Raw genomic sequence first — 19,052 nt, forward strand, 5'->3', positions numbered from 1 at the left:
AGAGCCTTGGTCATCCTAGGTGGAGCTGGGATTCAAACCCCTGCGGTCTGTCTCTGAAACCCACACGTGAAGTGGTCACTCTGTGTGTCTTGGATGAGAACAAAGAAAGCCTATGGAGTTGTGCAGAATGACAAGGCAGTGGGTGCCCTCAGACGGAATAGAAAGGGAGCCTCAAGTGGAGAGGCAAGTTCCGGGGGTGGGGGGGTGTTGCTCTCTCTGCCTTGTGGGAGAGAGACCAGAAAGCATCATGTCCCCACAAGACTCGTTTCCAATCAGGAGAGGTGCCGGTGCCTCATAGGGAGCATCTTCACCTTTATACCTTTGGTCTAAACCGTCAGGAGGTGGCTCTGACCTTTCCTGTTTTCAAGGTGAGGACACGAGAGAGACCTTTGAGAGGCTCAGGAAGCTGCTTAATGCCTCTGAGTTCCAAGTAGTGGAGTCTGCCTCTGACCTCACATCTGCTTGCTGCCAGCAGCCGTGTGCTCCGGGAGAGAGAGTTCCCAGGCACCGCACGGACACGGTCTCTCCTGGAGGACGGATGTCCTTAAGACAGGGCATCGTTTCCGCTTGCTGTTAAGTTCAGGAGCTGGTGGGGGGCGGGGGAGCTTGGTTCAATCTCTCTCTGCTTCTTGATTTTGAGGCATCTCCACGTCGGACAACTGGGCTGTGGGTAAGGCAGGGAGAGGGATGCCTGTCTGTGTCCCACTTTCCCTGTTGAGTAGCCCCTGGTCTGGAGGGGAGTTAGAGCTGTCAGGGCCAAGAGGCCTTCTTAGAGGTGTCTGTAGGTGTCAATTACCCACCAGAAACAACAAACTAGCTACAAACCAGCCTTGGGGTGAATTTGGCTCAAAAGAGACAAGAGGTGGGAGACTGCCTGAGGCTTTTGGAGAGGGAAGAAGTGGGTGTGTGTAGGTGTTGACACACACACACTCATCAGTGTTGCTAATTAAAAAACATGTTAGACATCGCAGTGCTGCCTACGAGCAAGGACCAAAATTAAAGTCTTATTTAAAATACAGAAGACAGACAGAGTCATTTAAATAGCTTAAAATAGCTATTTTAGCCAGTCCCCATCGACTATAAAATGCTACCTTGTTGGGAATCCATTTCAAAGAAGGTTGGTGATTCAAACCCACCAGCTCCGCTAAGGGGGGGAAATTCAGTCTGCATCGGTGACGGTTGACAGCCGTAGAAACCCTCTGGCGCACAGTCACGGAGGTCAGAAACTCACTTGTGAGAGAGCTTGGTGCCTGGGTTGGAATTCCATGCAGAGGTGGGCTCTAGGGATGGGAAGAGCGGGCCTGGCTGGAAAGGGCCGTCAAGGGCATGCTGAGCAGAGGACCACGGAGTAAAGGTGGGAGGAGGTGCCAGTTTTCAGGGGTCTGGTTTGCCCAGGGCCACAGGGTCTTAGCATAATGGACTGCCCTGGCTTGTTGGGGACAGAGCTGGGTGGACTGAAGGCCAGATCTGCCATTTACTTGTTTAGGAGTTCTGACATGCTTCTACACCTCCTCTGGCCTCAGTGGAGAAGCCAAGGGTGGTGTGCAAGGTTCGGGGCCTTCCTCCTAAGCCACATAGACACAATAGCCAGGGTAAACCTGTCCCCGGGGGGTGTCCAGGGCTCTCTGAGTCACAGATGCAGACCACCGCATCCCTCCTTTCAAACCCCACCTTTGCGATCAGCAGCCAAGCGCCTGGTGGCACCTTCGACAGCCTGAAAGGCCTGCTTCGGAACGAGTTTGCAAAACGCACATCTTAGCCTCCCCATTCCCCAGAACGAAGGCTGCGAGTCTTGGCAGACTGCCACAGCTTGATTCAAGGTGTCTTTCCTTAATTGTGTCTGGGCTCATTACACCTCTAAAAAACAAAATAGCAAAAAGCTGGGCCAAGCCCCAGGGCTGGGGGTGTGGGCTTCCAACTCCATAGCAACACTTAGGGTCAGGTAGATCTGCCCCGGGGGTGTGGGCTTCCAACTCCATAGCAACACTTAGGGTCAGGTAGATCTGCCCCGGAGTTCCCAGCCTGTAAATCTGCGTGGAAGGAACTGCCTCACCGTTCTCCTGCTGGGCAGCCTGTGGGCTTCAACTGCCCGTTGTTTTCTTAGCAGCCGAGCTGAGCACATCTCCCACAAGCTACCAGGGCTCCATTGACATAAACCCACTGCCGACATAAACCCACTGCCATCACGTCGGGCCCAGCTCGTAATGACCCCACAGGACAGAGTAGACGTGCCCCTTTGGGTTTCCAAGACTTTAAATCTTTGTTGAAAGAGACAGCCTCATCTTTCTGCCAAGAAGGAAGTAGGGGATTCAAACCACTGATCTTGTGGTTAGCCCACTACCCTACCAGGGGTCCCTCTCAGCATAAGGGAGTGAAGCAAATGAAGAGAGATTTTTAAGAGAACCTGAGCAGCTTAAGAATGGTTGGTAGATGATGGTGAGGAGGGTGTAGGAGGCCTGGTAGGGCTTGATCAAGGGCAATGTAACCAAGAGGAATTACTGAACTCCAAATGAAAGCTGAACAAGATAGTGGGACAAGAGCAAAGTAAAAGGAAATAGAAGAAATAACTAGGAGGTAAAGGGCATTTATAAAGCACTAAATAGGACCTGATGCAAGGGGCTTAAGTGGAGAGCAAATGCCTTGAGAATGATTGGGGCAGGGAATGTGTGGATGTGCTTTATACAATTGATGTATGTATATGTATGGATTGTGATAAGAGTTGTATGCGTCCCTAATAAAATGTAAAAAAAGAAAAGGGAAAAAAAAGAAAGAAAAGAAAATGATTAGGACAAAGAATGTACAGATGTACTTTATACAATTGATGTATGTATATGTATGGACTGTGATAAGAGTTGTACGAGCCCCTAATAAAACGTTTTAAAAAAAGCACTAAATACAGACATGTAAATATGTAAATATATTTATATATGGTTATGGGGAAATAGATCTATGTGCATATATTTATAGATTTAGTACTAAGATAACAGATGGACATTGGGCCTCTACTCAAGTACTCCCTCAATGAATGAACACTTTATTCTATTAAACTGCCATTCCATGATGTTCACCTTCCTAACACAATCGCTGAAGACAAAATGGGTGCATAAGCAAATTTGGTGAAGAAAGTTGATGGTGCCCAGCTATCAAAAGATATAACATCTGAAGTCTTAAAGGCTTAAAGACAAACAAGCAGCCATCTAGCTCAGAAGCAACAAAGCCCACATGGAGGAAGCATACCAGCCTATGTGCTCATGAGGTGTCCATAGGATCAGGTATCAGGCATCAAAGAACAAAAAACCATATCATTGTGAATGAGGGGGAATGCGGAGTGGAGACCCAAAGCCCATCTGTAGGCAACTGGACATCCCCTTACAGAAGGGTCTCAGGGAGGAGATGAGCCAGTCAGGGTGCAGTATAGCACCAATGAAACATACAACTTTCCTCTAATTCCTAATGCTTCCTCACCCCACTATCATGATCCCAATTCTACCGTACAAATTCAGCGAGACCAGAGCATGTATGTGGTTACAGATAAAGAGCTGGAAACATAGGGAAACTAGGCCAGATAAACCCATCAGGACCAATAATGAGAGTAGTGGTACCAGGAGGGGAAGGGGAAGGTGGGGGAGAAAGGGGAAACCGATCACAAGGATCTACATATAGCCCCCTCCCAGAGGGATGGACAATAGAAAAGTGGGTGAAGGGAGACATCGGACAGTGTAATAATGACAAAATAATAATTTATAAATTATCAAGGGTTCGTGAGGAGGAAAGGTGGAGGAAGAAGGAGGAAAAATGAGGAGCTGACACCAAGGGCTCAAGTAGAAAGAAAATATTTTGAAAATGATGAGAGCAACAAATGTACCAATGTGCTTGACACAATGGATGGATGGATGGATTGTGATAAGATTTGTACAAACCCCCAATAAAATGATTCAAAACAAAACAAGAAAAGAGTGGTTGGTAGCAAAGACTTAAGGCCTACTTAAAGTTCTTTAAAATTCCTCTCTCATTTGATTTAAAAAGAAAAAAGAAAGAAACATTTCTCCCGGATTCCCCAAGGCATAGCATCTTCATTTTCCTGTGGTCCTTGTGAGGGACGTTCCAGAGTCCGTCCTGCCCCTGCTTCAGTGTCGTCGGAAGGTTCTTTGTCTCTCGTGCCTGTGGTACTTGTGGCTGCCTGGGTTCAAATCTCAGCTCCAAGGCTGGATAGGTGTGTGACAGTATAGGGCCAGCGAGGTTCTCTGGGCCGGCTTCCTCACCTGGAAGCGCGCAGTGCCTCGCTCTTGGGTGGTTACCGTGCTTACACCGTCTGGCGGTCTCTGACTGGCAGAGGAGGCCTGGAGCACTCTGAGTCCCGGTAGATTGGGTTCTTCTTGCCCCTTCATCAGAGAGCAGAGCGGAGAACTTGGAAATGCCAAGGGAAGGAAGGGCCCACTCAACACAGAGCCTGCGTCCCACATCTTAGGAGAGTCTTCAGGTATCACTTTGCCAGCAAAGCGGCACGACAGAAACAGCTCCTAATAAGGAAAAGCAGGTTAATTGCTGGAAAAAGTAAATGGCGCTCACAGGTTGTGCTGTATCCGTGTTTGCCCAGGCGAAGGTTCTGTGATGTGCATGGGTTTTCATTGCTAGGCTGGCAACTACGCTCTGTGACTTCAGGAGCTCTTCGCCTCTGGGGATCTCCGTTCCATTGGCTGTAAAACGGGGTTAATGGTTTTCTTGCAGTGAAGGATCAGATGAGGTAATGTGTGTGAAGAGGCTTTGAAAACTGGCAAGCTCGATGTTCTTTTTAGGTGTTTAACGATGGTTGTAACTAATCCCCTCCTCAATAAAAGTACATTCAAGAGAAACAGAGGCTTGGGCTCAGTTTGACCAATCAGAGGCTTGGGCTCAGTTTGACCAATCGGCCTGAAGGATGATCCAGGAAGTAGCGGTCTAGAAGAGAGCGATGGCAACATAGGTACAGATATGCCTGATACAATTGCTGTATGGATTGTTATAAGAGCTGTGAGAGCGCTCAATAAAATAATCAATAAAAAATAATGGATTCTGTAAATTGGAGGCGTTTTAAATGTGCTTTTGGAGATACTTTTTGATGAGCACCACCCCCCGCCCCCGCCCTCCGGTCCTCAGGACAGCAAACAGTTGGGGAAGGGTTGCCAACAGAGATCTAGTTGCTCCAAGCTCTCGAGCGACTCGGGCAGGTCTCCTTATGAATGTAGTTTCTGGATAAACGTGGGAACTGCATAGGACCAAGCACTTGATTGTGGATTAGGGGAATCGATGTTTACTGTTTATAGGCTTACTACAAAGGGGCGGAATGGACGCGCTATTTATACGGAGGCGTTCTGTTATCTCAAGCCTCCGCTGTTAGCGGCTCACTTCAAGTTCATTCACACAGCCAGCACCCAGGAGAGCCGGCACCCTGGGCTAAAAGCAAAGAATGTCAGACCCCTGCTGGCCTCGCCCGGCATTGCAAGGGCAGCGCACGATTCCTGGGGAACCTGGCTCTTGGAGAGGCAGCCAAGTCACAGATTGGGTCTGCTCCACTTTGAAGCTGGTTGCCAATGCTCATGGGCAAGTTGACGGAAGGAAGATTGAACTTCCGATGGAGAACGACCTGGAACCACAGTCTCCCTATGGGGCAGGGCGGGGCTTGGATCTGCCTGTCCCACAAGCTCACGCTCCATCCTGAACATCAGGTAGCAGCTTAAAAACAGGTTGCTGGGCAGCTGCTGCCTCCTGGCACCTGAGTGTGCTAGGGCAGCACTGTGCTACCCAGGATTCTCCAGGGTTGGTTCTCAGAAGATACGACCCAGGGTATTTCTTCTCAGGTGCTTGTGATAGACTTGAACTTCTAGCCTGTGAACAGCACCTTAACTCGCTGCACAGTCGCTCACTGCCATGGAGCCCATTCTGAATCATAGCAACCTTGTAGGGCAGAGTAGAATTTTCCTGAGGGTTACGGAGGCTGTAATCTTCCCGGGAGCAGGGAGCCTCATCTTCCCGCAGAGCCGCTGGTGGGTAGTGGTTGCTTACATGTGGGGTCGCTGACAACAAACTCAGCAGTCTGAAACCACCAGCCACTTTTTGGTTTACATCAGTTTGCTGCATATACTAGCCTCTAGGGCTGCGGTTCTCAACCTACGGGTCGCGACCCCTTTGGGTCACCCGATTCATAGCAGCAAAAAAATGACAGTGATGAAGCAGCAACAAAAATAATGTTATGGATGGCTGGGGGGGGGGGGGTCACCACCACATGAGGAAATGTATGAAAGGATAGCGGCCTGAGGAAGGTTGAGAACCACTGCTCTAGGCGGTACAGAGGCCCTCTCCACAGCTCCTTGTTTTCCCTCAAAGATCGGAGGAGGGACCAGGAAGCATCCAGGGTAAAGAGGAGTGCTAAAGGATATATGCAGAGCCCTGTGCTAGGAGGGGGGCGGGGGTTCAGGGTATGAAGGGCTCCCAGAATGACCACTGATTGTCCTTCTTATGGTCTGCCCCTTTGCTTGGTTCTCCTCTCTCCCAGGCAACTGAGCAGAGTGGGGTCGGTCCCGCGACAGAATGGGACCCAGGGAACAGGAGCACAAAGCAGAGGACAAGAAAGACCCCCTCAAACCAGAGGCTTGGATGAAGAGAGCAGAGCTCTTGTTTGGGGTCAGAGGGTATTGATCAGTGGTCCTGACTGGCAGGAACCAGTTCATTTTAGAGGACCAGAAGTTAGAGTGACAAAATGGCTAAGGGTCCAGGCTGCACCCCAAGCCTAGTGCGTCTGCCTTCAGTGAACAGATACACCCAAGGGGTTGGCATGGGGGAGTCGGGAGGTGTGGGGCATCACACCACTTCTAGGCTTGTCGACAGCCCAGCGGATGGCTTTTTTCTTCATTCTCTCATTGTGAAAAGCTTTCAGGAGGATGAACATCGGCCCCAGTCAGGGCCTTCCCTCCCGTGGCCCACCCTACTAGCCTTGTGACTTGAGGGCCAAAATAAGAAGAAGGGGTGCCACCAGGAACCTGGGTGTGGTTTAGCCAAGCTCCTCGATCGCTTCCTCTTCAACACGTGTACCTCTTGTCTGAAGATGCACCCCCAGTCAAGAAGCGATCACCTCATTAGCATCCGGGGAATGTCTTTGGATTGCGAGGAGCTGATTGCCAACCTAGGCCCCGAGGCCTGGGCCACCTGCAGAAGGACTGCTGGCTGGGCCGAGCAGGCCGTGAGAACACGTGCTCAGTTATGGGCAGGGCGGATCCTGCGGCACATAGTCAGTCCTCTGTGCTGGACGTGGAGGCCCCTCTCAAGGTCCTCCGTTGTTGCCATTGAAAACAATGCGACCGTTCGTGTGGAAAAAGCTTTAGGTGGGTGAATTATTTCTTTTGCTCAGACAGATTTCCTAAAGGGGCCTGGATATCTGAACTTTCCCTTCAAAAAGCCTGTTTCCATATTTTACCATTTTCATCATAATAATGCCTAATAATATTTTATCATTGCTCTAGCAGTAACGGCATGTTCATCTGTCTGATTATGACAATGGTAATCTTAGTAATACATCACTCGATGAGGTGTACCATTCGCGAGGCACAGTATCGGTCACCTGCCATGGACTGTCTTACCTGATTCTCAGCCCAGCATGGTTGGCTCCACTAATATTCCCATTTTAGGGATGAGCAAATAGCGGCCATGACGGTCACTTGTATAAAATTGTTCAGTCAATGTCCGACGCCAGAGTCCCGGCTCCTACGACTTCACTCCGAAGAGATGCTACTTTGAGGGGACTTCCCAAAGCTTCCAGACAAACGGAATGAAGAGCTCTTCGTTTTCTTTGCACCCACTTTTTGAGGTTGCCTTGTGTTTCAGGACGCGAGCACATGGGGAAGAGACAATCACTGGGTCTGATGTATGTGGCCACCTCTGCCCAGGAAAGAAGCCGATCTGAGATTGCATGTTGGAATGCCAGTATTTGGGGACTTCTTTTATCAAGTCTTGGGTTTCGTGTCGTTCACAAGAGGACCTTGCTCTGATCGTACCTGTACCACTTCATTTTTAAATGTGTAATTCACCAGCTTGCCTCTCCTCTTCCTTCCTCTCCCAGTGGAACGCGCCAAGGAGCACTGGCGATGTGCTGAGCATCCTCTGCCGAACAGCAGGTTGAAGGGAACCTGCTTCCGGTGAGACCCCTGAGGCAGCCTGGGCTGTCCCGTCAGGAGAGGAGCATCATGAAACGGCATGCTGGGTTCATCCGTTCAAGGTCGTACTGGGAGCCCTGCCTTCGGTGTGAGAGTCCTTCAGAAGGTTTGCCACAGCACTGGGAGGATTGGGACCACCCCGCATTCGCTTTTCCTGGGCACGCTTGTTGTGCAGGAGCTCCTGGGGATGGTGCTCACTCGTCTCAGGGAGAGCACGGGGACCAGGAGGTTGAGGAAAGAGGCAAACAGAGGAAGCAGATGGGAAGACAGCTGATGTGCTTTAAATATTCGATCCGCGCTGATTTAGAGCAGGACGGGAGCAGGTGTACGCCCGTGGTGGTTGGGGAGTCATTTATTTCTTGCCATCACCCCGGGCTCTCGCTACATTCCATTGGGCCTAACAATCTCCTAAGAAAACACCACTGGAGCCTCTTCTTATTCGGAAGGGCATGAACTCTCTGTACGTGACCACGCTGGGGGTGTTGTGGTCTGGCGTCCTGCACACATTATGTTATAAGCAGAGAGATCGCAAAATCACTTGTCTGAACACACACACTCACACGCACACTCACTCACTGGCACCAGCCCTTCACCTGCCACACTGGTGCCCCCAACCCCACCCCATGAGTGCACCTGGAAATTCCTCCGAGGTCTTAAGCTAAAGTGCTAGGGGAGGGGTTGAGACTGAGGCATAACCATCCCCGTAAGTGACTCATTCAACCTGCCCCGCTCAATGATCTCCCACCTGGTTCCCCATCTGGTACCCTTGGCAGGGGGGCCGAGGGGAGGGCTGTCCACGCAGAGAGCTGGTAGGGTGCCTTCACCCTGGTGCTCGGGTGTTGGTGCTGGCTGAGGAGTTAATCAAGGTGAGGGAGGGAGGGAGAGAAACTGAGACTGAGAGTAAGAGCTGGCAGACAGGGAGCAGCCACCTTGCCCAAGGGGCCCATACTGTGAACGGGGTCCCTTGTGGCCTACAATGATTCTCCTCTGTGAGAAAGCGACCACTTTGGGATTAGAACTCTGGTTTCCTAGAAGCGACGTGACCTTGGATGAATCATGACATCTCTTTGGGTCTCCGTTTTCTCAGCAATTAAACAAGGCGAGTTGAACTCCTCTCTGAATCGGAATTCCCTAAAATTGCTACGGGGAGCAGCAGAGAGCCACGGCCCTTCCTGCCACTCCAGCAGGTAAATAAACCCAAAGAGCTCCGAGAAGCCCTGCAGGTAAGAAACCTGCTTAACCCACATGCCTCAGTTTAGCTGACTGCAGGACTTTCCCCCAGCCAGGCTGTGCCCCTTTAGGAGAAATGGTAATCTCCTTAAGGTCTACTGGAGTCCGTTTCTCTTGGCATACCCCAACACACACTCACACATATGCACACACACGTGCACACAGAGAAAAAAAGAGAACACAGCTTAGGAATGTACGGGCTCCACAATCTGCAACTTCTTGCTGAGATTGCACGTCGGGTCCAGAAGAACCCCAGGGAGCCTCTCGCACGTGGAGGCCCTTAGGTAGCACAGTGGCTACGCCTTGGGCTGCAATGCTGCAGGTTCGCAGTTCTAAATCACCATCCTCTCCAGCGGAGGGCAGGGCTTTCTACTCCCATTAGCAGTTTTAGTCTCTGAGACTCACAATTCTACTCCTCTAAGTCAGAATTGACCCGATGGCTGTGAGTTGGATTGATTCGTTGGAGAGAGGAGAGCAGATGTGGGAGCGAGGCTCCTAGAACTGGCGTCTTCTGCGGGTATACCTTCCTTCCCAGCATGCCTCACTGCTTGCCTCTTCTCCTGGGGACAACAGGGGATTTTGGGTGGCATTGCCAGCTTTGGACAGCCATGTGGTAGATGTAGCTAAAGGTGTCTTCCAGTTCTCTGCATCAAGCTGTAATATCTGGAGTAAATCCGCATACAAATGCCTTCAGTGTCTCTAGTAAGTAAAGACCCCGATCTTCCCTGAACTTCTGCTCTGTGACAGGCAGTTTTGTCAAAGTGCCAATGCAGCGGCAAGCAATATAAGCTCCAAAGAGTTATAGAGACGAACCACAGGCACAGGTAAAAGTGTGATCATTATAAAGACAATTCAAAATGATGAGGTAGAAAGAGCGGGGGGTAGCCCAGGGGAGGATACTTAAAGGCAGGACAGAAGCTGTGATGGAGACAGGCTTCACCTGCCAGGTTCCTAACAGGCCTCCCCTGTGATGAGCAAGCAGCGCTGCCAGAAAGGGCCCACATACACCAGCTGTCCCTGTGAGGTAGGCCTGGCCCAGGCCAATGTCTTCTCCATCGCCGCCCAGGCATGTGCAAGTTGGACACTGAGCAAGGAAGACTGAAGAAGAATCGAAGCATTGGAATTGTGGAAACAGAATTTCCCATGTGTCTTGGAAGAAGTTCAGCCAAAGCGCTCCTTAGAGGCAAGGCTGGCGTGACTTTGTCTCGCGTTGTTTTGGACATATTGTCAGGAGAGACCAGTCCCTGGAGAAGGCCATCGTACTCGGTAAAGTGGAGCGGCAGAGACAGAGAGGAAGGCCCTGGATAGGATGGAGCGACACTGGCTGTCACAATGGGATCAAGCATAGGACGATGGTGACGATGGGGCGGGACTCGACAGTGTTTCTGTTGTGCGCTGAGTCGCTATGGGTTGGAACCGATGCACCGGCGGCACCAAACAGCAAGGAGAAGCTACCTTTAATATGAAGTGCTCATTCTGGGTCCGGCCTCTCGCTCCATCTGTTCCCAGCGTTCCTCAATTAGGGAACGGCGGAGGCAGCGCCGGAACAGAGCCTGTCCGCTTCCAGGGCCATGTGTCAGGAGCCCGCTCAGTCCATCACCCGCCCGCAGACAGTAGCCCCCATGCTGCTCTCCCCCTGAAGTTGCCATACTGGGGTGAAGTGTCTCATCATCTTAAGAGATGTCCTCTAACAAGCTCATCTAGATTCCCCTGGTCATGACTCTCCCCACCCCCACTCACACGCAAAACCAATTACACCCTATTAGCTGGTGCCAGTTGTCTTTAATGCCTCCAAAGGAAAAAGTATGTTTCTTATGAGTGGGGGGTTGGCTTTCCCATTCCATTCCCTCCCGGGGGGTGGGAAGGCAGCAGAATACCTTTTCTGAAGTTAGACGTTGTGTGTCATTTCCGGAATGCACGCTGGCCAAGGGCTCTAGGCCCGCACCTTATTGATGCTGTCTTCCGTGGAAGGCGCTCAGCTGCTTCCCTCCCAAATGGAATTCGCTTCTTCTTGAAGAATGACCCAAGCAGAGAAACTTTCCAAGCATCTGCAACCTGAGAGTTCGTGCCTGGGCTCCACCAGGCTCGATGGTTTCCAGATGGATCGGCCGGAAGACAAGGAGGCGGAGCGGAGGAAGAAGGGAGCAAGCATAAAAGGCAGGGGGAAGCCTGAACTTTGGATCACGACTGACTGCCTTGTGAACGCGGCCAGGCCTCTTATTTGTTCTCGAATCTTCCCTTTGACATTGCGCCAAAGCTGAAGAGAGGCGGAGGCCATGCGGGTCCTCCAGAGACAGCTCCAGTGAAGTCACCCCCGGGCCGTCTTCCCTTCCGAGGGCAGCGACTGCCCTCAGCGTTCAGTAGCACAATAGCAAAGGAAGCCTGTGGCTTGGCTATCGGCAGGGACACAACACACCAGATGCACTGTCAAACCATCATAGAAATGGCAAAGGACCAGCCGCTTCTAGACATTTGGCTCCACTACACCACTAACCATCCGCGATGGAGCTCCCCGCTAACCTAGTTTTTCCTTCGTACAGTTGTCTTTCTGCCAGAGGTGGGGAGAGAGGCTTCCCAGGCAGCCTGGCTCTGAGTAAATACCGCAGAAGTCGTTTGGCCCCAGGTGGGCAAGGCATGGTCTCAGAAGGAATGCCCTCGTTTGATCAGAGAGACCAGTACCTTCCAGCGAAAGTATTAAGCATTGGGGAGACTAGATCGGAATTTGTCTGTGGGCAAATGGGAAGTTGGTCTAAATGCTGCAAAAACACCTGCTGTTATTGTCGTCTGTAATTTCTTTGTTACCCCACCCTGGCTGCCACCCTCTCTGACCACCGCATAGCCAAAGGTCAGTGTTGTGCCTCTCTCCTGGTTTTCCCACTTGGAACAGGTTGAATTTGGTATTAGGATATAGCCATCCGGCAGCATTTAAGGGGTCCCATGAACCTCTGTGTGCAAACCAGATGCAGAAGAGTCCCTGCTAAGCAACACCTCTGGTTTCCAGGTGTCCGAGTAAAAACGGCCAGGCACCATCCTCAGGGCAGAGAATTTTCAAGAGCCAAGTAAAGCCTTCTATCCCTGCTCAACCGGCCCTCCTGGCTGGGGACTTGTACGTGCTCGACTGCACTGTGGCTGGGAGGGGAACACAAACAGAGGCCAGCAGATTGCCCCGCAGGGCTTCCCAGACCACTCCCGAGGTGAGGTTTGCACGGCGCCCAGCTTGCATACCTCCTCATGCTCAGCAGGGCTCAGAATTTATGAGCAGCTTCAGACAATGATGCCGATGGGGGACAGAGCCAGATGTTATCAGGAGGGAAGTGGGGGGCAATTTCCTCTCCGGTTCCCCTCCCCTTCCTATCGCTGACTTCACTGTTCAGAAGCGAATTGTGAGTGAATCCCTTCTGCTGTTGAGGGTGCTATAAAACGTTGACGGCAATGTAGTCATAAAACAGTTAAGGAAAAGAAGTAAGCTAGAAGACAAACAAACCCTCACCACCAGCAAAAGATGGACGGGCACGGACAGGCCAGGCCGTGGGGAGGTCACGCTGTGGACCGAATGGAATGCGTCTGATGAACTTAGGTCATTTCTATCTACAGTCGATGGGGCCTGGCCTCGCATGACCACGTCCGGTTGAAAGCAATGCACCATGGGAAAAAGAGCTCCAGTCACATGTTTCTGGACTCCTTTCTTGTGGGGTCATCAGGCCACTTGACCACAAAGTGCTCAGTGACCCCTGGAAAACGAATCATGTCTTCATCCCAGGGCTTCGTGTCTGCACTACATCACCGTTTGAAGCAGGTAATTCTGTGATGCCTGGCTACAAAGTGTGTGCAAGGTCAAAAGTGGCCCCGGGGACCAAATTCCCTAGTGAGGGGCTGCCACGCACCTCCCTGGGTCCTTTGCTTTTGAATTTTTTCTCCTCCTAGCAACGATGGAACCCCGACCTTCCAGCTAGGACTGTGTCGACATCAGGCTTAGTCTTCTTCTTGGAGTTGGAGAAATACACCAGAGACTATTATGACAGCTAAGCTGTGTCACGCGCAAGCTTACGGAAAGGGCCTGGTTTCTTTTTTGATGACAGGCTGATTTTGCTCTAATGACTATTGCCTAAAACGAATGGGTGATCGACAGGGGTGGAGAGACGGCAGAGATACTTCAGTGGTTTTTATAGGAGCAGGATTGGTTGTACCAGAATCTGACCTGCATTCTGGCGATTAGCTCTATTCAGCACAATGGAAACTTGGCACTCCCATTGTTCCGGCCATCACATGCAATGCGCTGTAGCATGAAAGTCACTCATAAAGCAGTGGGGGAAAACAAAATGAAATGAAACACACGCATTCTCTGAACACAAGAGGCACACCGAACAGAACAATCTTAGCTGGAGAGATGTACTGTTGTATTTAGCTGAATGTTCTGGATAGTCACGAAGTTCCGTCCCTTCTCACCACTACTAGTTTATTCGTGTATGTTGTTTTTGCCACTTATGAAGCATTTCTAAACCGTTTCACATATGCATTTTTGCCTTATTTGGAGCCTAGTCTTATCTCTTTGTGTGATGATCAGGATGCTGGTTCTGAATCTAATTGTAATGTCCTATCACACAGTGAGGGGCAATACCCGATGGTGGTGTATTGAGTTATGTGTTTGGGGTGCTAACCACAAGGTCAGCAGTTTGAAACCACCACTGCCCCATGGGAGAAAGAGAAGGCTTTCTACTCTTATAAAAGTCAGTCTCAGAAACCCACAGGGGCAGTCCTACCCTGTCCTGTAGGGTTGTTATGAGTCAGAAATGATTTGATGGCAGTGAGGTTTTTGAGTATCATGCAGTGAGGCATGTGGGGTTGAGTGGCAGTTACATAATCTGGTGTCAATTTGGGACTTGAGAGGATTAAAAGTGAAGGGGTGGAGTCTAGTCTGTCAATTGGGTCGTAGCCAATGAGGCCTCTGTGTGCATGGCCTTCCCCTGAGGATTCTGGGAAATCCGGTATTTCTTCCTTGGAGGTGAGAGACACTTCTCTCTCTCTGCTCACTCCCTGGGAGACATTGAAGCTGACAAGACACATGGAACTACGCTAGTGTCCTGAGCTGGAGAAGCCTCGTGGACCTACCCCAATGCACCCAGACTTCTGAAGTCAGAGAAGCCACAGAGAGACCCCTGCCAGAGCTGAGATGCTTCCAACGCCACTGGATCCAGAGACTTTCTACCCACTTGCCTGTGATCATCCTGCATTTGGCATCATTGCATGTGTTTCATGAGTCTGAAGAGGACTTTATAGGTTGGTATTGGACATATGGGCTAATATAGGACTTATTGGCTTGGACTGGACTGGGCTGCTTTTTTAGTGTACAATTACCCTTTATATAAGACTCTTATACACAGAGAGTGTCCATGGATTTGTTTCTCTACTCTACCTGGACTAACACAGGTTGAATGAGATGTACATAGAATTGGGGGTAGGGGGTGGTCCTAACTTGTCCATCCCTCAAACAATGCTTTTTAGTCCACTAAATTTTTCATGTTTTTCTCCTCAACTCTTCCTTTGTGACCTCGGTTTCCTGCACATTCTTTTTCCGCTGCTCAAAGCAATCTGCTGTGGGTTTGGAAACCAAGCAACCCGACAGTATTTTGTGCAGAGAATGGTGTCTGTGGAGGTGATTGTTGGGTAAATGTGTGGTCTTCCTTTTACTTGTTTCGCTGAGTTTATTTCAACTGGTCAGCAGCTTTGTTTGCTTAATTCCTAGTTCTTAGCCAGTTCTGAATGGGTTGAGTAGAGGTCCCAGATTTTCCCAGTTCAGTCTCAGTGACTCATTGTTTTGGGGGTTTTGCGTTCAGGATATACAGACAGGTGACACCATCAGGCTGTTGAGCCCCAGATCATGGCTTGAATCTGTAAGTGGTCTGAAACTCGTGGGCTCTTTTGCTTCGTGTTTTCTTACACATGCTCACTTACTAAGAAGAGATGTTACACGAAGAGTGTGCAGTCTGCTTGTCCTATTAGAGTAACACACGTGAGTTGGGAGAGGCTACAGGAAGTAGTTCATTGCCTACCAGTCATCACTTCTGTCTGTAACAAAGTTTCCAGCATGCGGGTCCTATTTCCTCAGAACACCCCACTGGAAATGCACCACTCTTGCCCACTAGTTGCCATCTCTACACGCTCATCTCTCCTAAGACTCATAAAGGGACCAGTCCCTGCGCTGTGCCTGAGCCGTGTCTTCTGCAACTTCAATAACTTCCTGTCCATCAGTTTTTCAACTTGGGCCAGTGAGCTTTGCTCATTGCGTCCACTTGGAGAGGGCAAAGCTGCCTGGAAATAGAAGCTGTGGCCTTCCTCACCATCTCCCGTCAGGGGGCGTCTGTGGGCTATGGGCCATCAAGTAAGGCAAGTGGTTGGCTGGGTCCATGGTGGCTAACCTCAGTAAATGACCTTTCAAACACACCCGCTCTTTCTGCAGTCCCTTTCCAAGAATCTAAAGCTGGCTGGATTTCAAGCTGTCAGAGGCGCCTTCAAGAGGTTTAATTAAATTACAGACTTGGTATCGGAGTTGGCTGGCTTTGGTTCTGAAACCACCACCCAAGCAGCCACGGTGCTTCCTCTCCCGCCGCTGGTTTCATTAAGTGTGGCCTTAGTATAAAGGGAATGAAGCAAGTTTAATAGTCCCCTCCCTCCAAAACGCAGTTGCCCATCCAAGAGGATTCTTCACCTCACTGGACTCCTACTTCCCATCTTGTAGACAGCAGGGCTTCACAAAGCTCGTACCCCTGGGCCGCACGGTTGGGTGGGGGGGGGGGCTATTGGGGGAGGGGCGGGGTAGCTAGGAGAGGCTTGGCAGAGTGCTATAGCTTGATTGTTAACCCTGCCTTGGTGCTGTGACCTCAGACACGCTACTGAATGTCTCTAAGTATGTTCACTGGGAACTACGATGGGGTGAAAGCATCAGGGCTGTGAGGCTTCAATAAGTGAAGGCAAAAATCATCCAGGGCAGCGCGGGGCCCAGGGGGGCCCGTTGACAAGTTGCCACTGAGTCAAAGCATAGGAACCCCACCCTCCCTGTGGGTTTCGGAGTCTGTCAAGTGTTTATAGGAGTAGAAAACCCAGTCTTCCTCCTGAGGAGCTGCTGGTAGCTTTGAACTGACAACCATGTAGATTGCAGCCCAACTGGTAACCACTATACCACCAAAGCCCTTGGCCCTGAGAAAGAACTGGCCAAATGGCAGCCATTATCAGCAAGGGGCCCGGCTTGAAGCTGGAGATCCAGGCACACGCACTCAGGAACGCTTCCAGCAGGCTTGCTTTTGTTCGCTTTCTTGTGGGGGCTCTCGGGGACAGGGCAGCCCAACCTGTCTATCTTGGGCGCCTTGCTGAGGCCAGGAAACCTTCCAGACACTGCATTGTCCGCCTGTTATGAGGGTGAAGGAGATGGGTCTGCCTGCAGGTCGGGCCAAGCACAGATCAATGAAACCAAATAGTGCGCTCACGGGGAGATGATCCAATGAGAAGGCTGAGGCCCCGCAGATCGGGGAAACAGCATCCTCACACTGTGGTCCCGTGAAACCCCGAGATGTGCAGGCGCTGGGCTGGCCGGCAGTCTGGTCCCAACCGGGCCGAGGCAGCGCCCTCAGCAGTGAGGGAGGGGGCCGGGAGGGCCTAATGACTGCCACAGGAGACAGACAGTCTGCTGCCTTGGGCGTGACACCAGCCTGGCTTGGTGAGTGACCTTGAGTGACTCAGCTCCCCTTCTTAGACACTTTTCCCAAAGCAAACCTAAGTTCCCAGGTAAGGTGAAGGGTGGTCTAATGCAGGCAAAGGTGTGAAAAGGGCATTTAGAGAAGGGCGTGTACGCTGGCAGCTCCTGCAGACCTACCTGCGGGGTCTAAGCAATTGGCCAAGGCCTGCACCTTCTCCCTCGGGCAGCTTCTGCAGCCCTCCGTCTGTCTCCATGTGCACCTCTGGCAAGCCCGAGGGTACGGCCCTTGGTCTCAGTGCGGCCCTGATGATACGCCCACCCAGATGGGGATGTTCCTTTACAGCTGAGCTCTGCCTGTCTGCCAGCCTGTGGTTGTAGGGCTTTCGTGCTATGAAAGGTGACCTTCAGGACCAAGTATTCTTTCGAGCCTAACCTAGTCTGCTCAGAAACTTTAACCCAGGAATGATGTTTTGAGGAGGAAACCTCTAATTAACCATGATTGTCTGTCCTTTGGCCATTTGGCTGAGATCTCCCCCAGCACTCTGGGGCGGCCAGATGGAGTCCAATAACCTCCTGCACCTCAGAACCAAAGCCGCCCTCCACCCCAGCTACAGATGCAGATCATCAGGAAGAGTTACACCTCGCACAATTCTGAGAGACAAATGGTATTTCCAGTAATAGTTTATTGATCTCCAAAAGCACAGGGGCACGAAGTCTGGACGTTCTGGGATAGCGGTAAATCTCTCTTACAAAATAATTTACAGTATGAAAATGATCTGCAGAAACGTTAACTCAAATGTGTAATTCCCTGGAGAGGCTGAGTGTTCTCTTGTTTAACTCAGAGGGTGGAAGGGAGACGATGGAGGCGGGACGGGGCTGGGCAGCAGGCAGGCAGAGGACGAAGGATTCCTTGGTGTGCTGTCCTGTCCTGTCCCGCAGTGCAGCCTGTCAGGTGGAGAGTGGCCCGTGGTGGGCGGGCACCCGCGTGCACACCTGAGTCTTCATTGTCCCCTGCCTGCTCTGGCCCTCGCTCGGGCTTTGGTCTCTTTCTGTTGTTTCTGCTGTCCTCTCTCAGCTCACGGTTCTCAGGATGGGTGTGGAAGCATGGAAGGGAGGAAGCAATATTACGGAGTCTGAGGCCTCCCAGGGGTGGTGGTGGGGGCTTTACATCTGCTCCCCATCACCAGGTTCTTTTTCACACAGACGCCAGGATGTGTGCGGCACAGTGAACGTGCAGCTGGGCTCCTTGACGGAGGCAGCCGTCCTGCAGTATGCAGCACTGGGATTAGTGCTTTCTCAGACACTGGGGGAAGCAATGGGCCCAGATGGGCTCTGATCTAGCCGGCAAAGCTCCCACCTGCCTCCTCCCACTGCTGCGAGGACCCACCAGCCCTGGAAGCCTCACGGCGTGCTTGGGACAGGAAGGTGAATACTGACTGATATTGCAGAAATAAGTTTGAAGGGACTTGACAGTTTACTGCTCTCTCTGCCTCTTCAGACTCCAGGGACTTATGTCCATAGGGGCCAGACTGCTGACTGAAGCCTCTGTTGACACTAGGACCCCAGGCCTTCCACCACACCCCACTCACTCCTCACTATGGACAAGGTCAGGCTCCAGGTTCCGAAGGGTAGCCTGTTGGGGGAAGCTGGTGTGATGGGAAAACGAAGGCTAGCTCCCCGGGCTTGCTTTTGGACCATCTCATTCTGAGTGTTTAAAGTTTAGAAAGCATGATCAGAGGAGTAGCAGCTGTGATGTACAGCTCTGCTCAGTCCAGTTACGGAGGATTCCTCTGTGGAGGAGCCTTGGAGGAGAAACAAAGCTGGAGAGAGGGGAGGGGAGGGGAGAGGAGAGGGGAAGAGAGGGGAGGGGAGAGGAGAGGGGAGGGGAGGGGAGGGGAGAGGAGAGGGGAGGGGAGGGGAGGGGAGAGGAGAGGGGAGGGGAGGAG

The sequence above is a fragment of the Tenrec ecaudatus genome, chromosome 4, assembly GCF_050624435.1.
Source record: "Tenrec ecaudatus isolate mTenEca1 chromosome 4, mTenEca1.hap1, whole genome shotgun sequence".
Classification (NCBI taxonomy): Eukaryota; Metazoa; Chordata; class Mammalia; order Afrosoricida; family Tenrecidae; genus Tenrec; species Tenrec ecaudatus.